This window comes from Dermacentor silvarum, chromosome 7 (genome assembly GCF_013339745.2).
Source record: "Dermacentor silvarum isolate Dsil-2018 chromosome 7, BIME_Dsil_1.4, whole genome shotgun sequence".
Lineage (NCBI taxonomy): Eukaryota > Metazoa > Arthropoda > Arachnida > Ixodida > Ixodidae > Dermacentor > Dermacentor silvarum.
This window is the reverse complement of record NC_051160.1, coordinates 58358188-58365091: the sequence shown is the minus strand read 5'-3', so window position 1 is coordinate 58365091 and position 6904 is coordinate 58358188.

Sequence of the window (6904 nt, the reverse complement as noted above, 5' to 3'; positions counted from 1 at the left end):
GAACGAGAAACATACTGAGAAAAGTGCGAGCGGCGTAGGCAGATTGAAACGTAGAGCACGTGATGCCCGGCTCTTACTAATTCCGTAAAGGCTGCAGCTGTTGCTTTTTTTTTTTTTTCCTGTCAGGAGCCCACCTGTACGTTTCTGTTCTGCAGTCATTTCACAGTGGGGCGTTCCAAAGTTTCCCAACAAACTCGACAAGCTTAATCGTTCCTCTCTTGCAAGTGATCTGTCCTTATGAAATGTAATTCTGAACCGGAAGATTACTGCATTTTTTGTATGCGCTCTAGCCTGCTCACATTTTTGTCTACTTTTTTATAGAGCATCAGCATTCCTGAAGGCCATACGAACTTGAAACTGACAGAGAAGCAGCGCGTTTTCCTACTACCGCGAATATCTCATCGCAGATGCAAGTAAACGCGGATATATTCTATTCATTCTGCTCTGTTCTATTGTTTTCTTATTATCCCCCACTCACAGCCTGCCAATCCAAGTGATAACGTAAGCGGAGCACCGCTCCTGCCTTTAATCAGGCCCAAAAACAAAAATGACTTCACGGGATTTTATGCAATTCCGGCGCTTTAAAGAAATACGATAAATTAATATAGGAGGAAAGACGAAAGGACAGGTAGGACGATGGTACCTTTCGTCTTTCGCCGTCTCTTAATTTTTTCCTACTTCTTAAAAGCGAGGGAAATGCGTGAAATGTCGATATTAAAGCTAGCCCAGTGGTCCGCTTTATGAGACTTGACGGGAATCTTTAACATACGCAAGTCAAGTGTGATTTAGTTTAGAAAGTAGATTTCTGTCACCTAGCTTGCAAATATCACACTCATCACTGGTCCCTCCTGTCACCTAAGTTTAGGTACAGACAATTGCGAAGTTTGAGCTTTTAAAGTCTGTTTGTATAACTTTCAAAATTTTGAGGTTAGAAAATAGCTCATGGAGAAATTAAGTGCTTATAATGCTTGAACTAGAATTTCGAAGACCGGAGCATAGTTTTGAATTTATTGACGTGGTTTTGTGGCGCATTCTGTTTGTCGTGTCGGCAAATTAGTTTTCTTCATGTGCGTTTTTCTTCAACTGCGACGCTTTCTTCCTGAAAAAAAAAAACAGTGTTTGGTTCCCTTTGGAGCTTCGCGCTATACAGTGGTGTGGGTGCCAATTTTCCCTCGTATGGTTGTCTTACTGTTTTCTTTTCGCTTGTTGTTTCATGTTTCTTTTAATGTCTGGAAACAAAGTCTTGATAGTGTCCCCTTTTGTCACCGTTACTTCGGCCCTCGTGTACTACGTTCACTTGACAACGCAAGTCAAAACATCTGTTTGCATTTTTTTTTTTTGCGCTTGTATTTTTCCCCAATAATAAAAGGATAAGTTGCGCACTAAGGAACTTATACTTGAAGCACTCAACAGATTAAACAACGCTTTGTTAAGTCACTAGTGCTTTTCGAAGCATCCTAAATTCTTGCCGCTTTTGAAATATAGTGTAAAAGAGTGCCTTAATACCCCTTTAGTTATTCCTGACGCCCAGCGTGGCCGAATTGAAATACTGTAAATCAAGTAAAAAAAAAAAAACTTTCTTAAAAGGGCACATTTTTGACGCACCTTTTTATGGTATTTTATTTTATTTTATTGATTTGTTTGGGTGTTTTTTTTTTTGTCGTTCTTTTTTTTTCAGCGAGGGGGGTGGGTAGGACGGGGTGCTGATTGAATATTTGAAAGCACTTATCACCCACAAACAAATGCTAAAGATTACGTAAACAGAAAACTCGGTACTGAAACTCGGCTGGAACGAAAGAAGCCGGTGCTTTCCAACATGAGCTAACGCGAAATCTGACATCATCTTAGACGGCGTTGTGATTTGCGAAAGCCTTAAGAACGACAACCAAACTATAGTATAAGGCGGTGCAAAACTCGGCAAGTGCGCGCCCACTTCTGCTTCTCGAAAACAAAAGTGCTTGTTGTTGTTGTTTCTTTAAGGAAGAAAGAATTTGAAAGCTCCTTCCAGGCGGGCTTTATCTTCCAGGCGGCAGACTACTGATATGATTACTGTTGCTAAGAGTTGGAGGGGGTTGGAGGCTGACATTCCAGAGGCTTCAAGTGTTTCTAAACATGCTGACTTTCTGAAAGCATTTGTTTTTCCTATTTCAGACACACGTTAAGCTAAATCAGAGACTACTTTTGTTTTATTAACTAATTTCTTTTAATTGCTTATCTGTTTGTTTGCGTGCTTTCTTTTTTTTTCGTTTGTTTGTTTGTTTTCTTGCTTGCTTGCTTAATTGTTTGTTTCTTTGTTTGTTTTCTTGCTTGCTTGCTTGCTTGTCTGTTTGTTTGTTTGTTTGTTTGTTTTGTTTGTTTGTTTGTTTGTTGTGCGAACGCTTGTAGGTAACAGTGTGTATATTTCCGAGGTCTTCCATCCAAAACAACACGATGCCGCGCCACAATTTCCTGCCGCCGAAATCTATCCGTGACAGATATAAACCGAACAAAGTGACTCGCCGTGCAAAATCCAGTCATCGGCCGAAGCGGCTAAGAGTGAAGTTGTATTGCCTCTGTTGAGAATTGCAAGCGACTGCCACAAGTTTGCGGCACCCGTGGTTGGAGGCCCGGCGACGCAAGAGTGAGGGAGCCGGCGAACGGACGAGGGAAGCCCCGCTGGGCTGGCGTCCCGGCCGGCGCCTCGACCCGCAACCTGATCCGTGGCCCGTGTTTTCGGCAGACCGCCTGCTGAGTGGGAATCGCCGGCGCCTCCGAGAGGGACGAAAGCGTCGGTGTGGCTTACTGGGGACTTACATTTTGTGTTTTCTTTGCTATTCCTTTTCTCTTCTCTGCTATCTGCCTTTTGTACAATAAACTTAGTCTTGAAGCGAACCCCAACGAGTGAGCGTCGTTCCTTCGAGGCTCCTGCGTGCGCGGCCTGCTATACGCCGCCGCCCGAAAGAGTCTCACGCAGCAGTTATTATACTATAGTCGCACTCGCGAAGTGACTTCCACAGTGTTCGTCGTAGCCCCCAGTTATTCTACATTTTCTGGTGCCGAAACCCGGGAGTGCTACAGTCTGAAAGAACTTCGCCTGCTACATCATGGAGCGACTACAAAGGAAGCAAGCGGCCCTGCGACGAGCCATCGACGTTACCATCGCAGCGGCCAGAACCTTACTTCAACCGACAGAAGCACCGATCGCTGAGCTCGAAGAACATTTGGATATCCTTCTCGATCAAGCTGAAGAGCTTAAAGCAGTCAACGACGCCCTAGAAAAGAAAGTTGATCTACAGGAGCTCGACACCGTGCTAACAGAGTGCGCTGCGTACAGTTTGAAAACTTGCACTATGAAAACAAGGATAAAGAGGGCACTGAGGTGTGGAGCCGCGAGCGAAGCGCAGTCAAGTGCGCCATCAGAAATAGGAAATAACTCGGATCCAGTTGCGCAACCAGGTTCCGTCGAGCATGCAGTTACGACGACTCTTCAGCTACCGTCGACAACGACAAGGCTCCCGAAGCTGGAGATCGCCAAATTCGACGGAAATCTGCGCTCATGGCACAGATTCTGGAACCAGTTCGAATCGACCATCCACAAGAATTCAGCTCTACATCCAATTGACAAATTTCAGTACTTGACGAGCTATCTCTCCGGCAAAGCAGCAGCAGCTATCGACGGGTTACCACTCAGTGACCGAAATTATGAAATTGCAGTGAAAACATTGGTCGAAAGATTCGGAAAGGACGACGTTATCATAGAAGAACACATGTCAAGGTTGCTCAACATTCGACCTGTGCATACCATCTTCGACACCGAGAGGCTGTGGACCCTTTATGATGAGGTCCAGACGGGGGTTCGGAGCCTCGAGGCATTGGGTGTGGCGTCGAACACTTATGGAGTGCTTTTGTTGACAGTCCTCCGAAAGAGCATCCCGAATGAGCTTTGCCTTAGTTACTGCAGACAAAAGACAGCATCTGCAGTCGCCCCAGGATATCAACTTCAAGGTTTCCTCAATTTCTTGAAGACTGAAGTAGAAAGTCGAGAGAGGGCCGAGTGTGGGACCCGCCAGCAGCAGAGCACCGACAGACTGAGTCGCCCGAGCCGCAAGGACATTCCTGAAAAAAGGGCGTCCGCGTCGGTTTTAACTGCCGTCATGAAAGCTGAAACACAGTGCAAATTATGCGAGGCAAGCAGCCACTCAATCGCCGACTGTGACGTTGATTTACCTGCTGATCAGAAGAGAACAATTGTACAGCGAGAAAGGATTCTGCTTTAGGTGCGCCAAGGCAGGTCATCGAGCATACGAATGCCGCACCGCAAGATGGCTTAAATGTAAGAGATGTTCCGGCCGGCACGTAGCAGCCCTGTGTAACCTGAATCGACTATCAGCAGCGGGAAAGTCGTAAAAGAACACTGTACCAACTGAGACAATCGTACAGTCTTCGCTGCAAGTCGAAGGCACCAAGAAGAGAACTCGTGTCCTTCTGCAGACAGCTCAAGCGTGGGTTCAGGGCAGGGAGAAGCGAGCGATGGTCAGGCTGCTGATTGACGGCGGATGTCAGCGTACCTTCGTCAAGAAAGAGGTTTCACAGCAGATGGAACTCCGTGTATTGGGAGAGGAGACCCTGAAAATAATGACATTCGGAAACGACAAGCCGTCTTCAGGAATGAAGTGCCGTCGAGTAGAGTTGTGGCTCTGCAGTCGACACAGCGACAGAAAGATCCGTGTCGAGGCGCTCGAGATTCCACAAATCTGCTGTGACATTGTGCCAGCACCGGAAGTTTCTACCATCAACTACCTCGAAGAGCAAGGCCTCGAAGTCGCCGACGGTACGCAAGATGAAGCAGAAATAGGACTGCTGCTGGGATCCGATTATTACTGGGAGGTCACAACCGGTAGTGTCAGGCGCCTGGACAGTGGTTTCGTAGCTGCAGAGACCATCTTTGGCTGGACCATGCAGGAGACAAGGAAGGAAGGAAGGAAGGAAAATAAGAGGCGAAAGGCAGAGAGGTTAACCAGGTTAAGTGTCCGGTTGGCTACTCTGCACGGGGGGATGGGGCAAGGGCAGAAAAGATGAGAAAACCAGAAAAGATTAAAAAGAAGAAAAATAAAACAAAAAAGAACAAAAAAAACAACACATCTGTCCGCACTATTCTATAGTTTTTCATGTAGTCCTGTTTCTTTCAAAAAGCGTACTAGCGCTTTTAAAGCAGTTCGTTCCGACGTCGGCTGGGACCAACGCACACCACAGAATCAACCGCAACGTACGTGTCCACTGTGGGAGTGTTGCGGGTGGCTGTCATCGACGAGCAAGATCAAGACGACACTGCTGCTCAACTTAAATCGTTTTGGCAACTCGAGCACATTGGCATTGTAGACGAAGGAGAGGCCGACGTGGAAGACGACGGAGTTTCGCGGGAATTTCGCGAGAATGTCTCAAGGAGCAACTGCCGATATCAAGTTTCCCTTCCCTGGAAAGATAATGCGGCCGACTTGGCGGACAACAAGGCCATGGCTTTCAGTAGGCTCAGGTCATTGACGACGAAATTGATGGGCAGCGGGGACCTTATGCGCGATTATGACCAGGCGGTTCGAAACTACATGCTTGCTGGGCACGCGGAGGAAGCCGTCGAACTGGGTGAGTCCCCAAGGGGGCCCGTTTATTACATGCCTCACCGCGGCGTGACCCGTTCATGCAGTGAGACTACAAGATTAAGAGTCGTCTTCGATGCGCCATCCAAAGCGCCAGAAAAACTTTCTCTAAATGACGTCCTGTTCGCAGGACCTAATCTGAACCCAAATCTGTCGGATATCTTAACGCGATTTCGAATACACAACGTGGCGATCATGTCCGACATCGAGAAGGCATTCTTGCAAATTGAGCTTAGAAAGGATGACCGCGACGCCCTTCGTTTCCTCTGGTACGAAAGTACACCAAAACAGGGACAAGCGCTCCCTCCAATCAGAGAGTACCGGATGACGAGGGTACCGTTCGGCGCAACATGCAGTCCGTTCCTTCTCGCCGCGACGCTAAAGCTCCATCTCGAGTGCACAAAGGACATTTTTCCGGAGACAGCAAGCATGCTAGGCAACGACGTATATGTAGACGACTTGGTCACAGGGGCCGATACTCTGGAAGACGCAATGCGCATATGCAAAGAGGCCGAATGTATCCTTCAGGTGGCAGGTATGAATCTGAGGAAATGGAAGTCCAATGACCCAAACCTTGCAGCAAAATGGTCAGGAGAGCTAGGTGATGAGCACGGAATTTCAGCACAGGCAGTAACTAAGATCCTTGGCGTTGAGTGGAGACCAATTACAGACGAATTCACATTCGAAATGAGTTCCCTGATTGACTTTTTCAGGCAACGTCATGACACAAAAAGATTCCTTCTACAAGCGACGGCTCGCATATTTGACCCATTTGGATTCCTTGCGCCGATCTCTATCACAACTAAAATTATGTTCCAGAGCCTATGGGAACGCGGTGCTGAATGGGATGACCCATTTCCGTCAGACATCCTCGAAACGTGGAACAAGTGGTGTGAGCAGCTTCCTGATTTAAGAAAAATTTCCGTTCCTAGAAAATTGGGTCAGGACATAAAGAATGACAGCGCACAGTCGGAACTACATGTTTTTGCGACGCGAGCCCCAAAGCATACGGTGCAGTTGCCTATATTAAATCGAGGACGAATCAGGGAATAAACATTGTTCTATTGATGGCTAAATCAAGAGTGGCCCCACTGAAACGTTTGTCACTACCACGGCTGGAGCTCATGGGCGCTTTGATCGGCGCACGCCTAGCCCGCTACGTGATTGAACGACTAGGCATACCAACAATTCATATACACTGCTGGTCCGATTCTAGCGTCGCGTTAAGCTGGATTAGGAGCTCTGCACTGAAGTGGAAACCATTTGTGAGC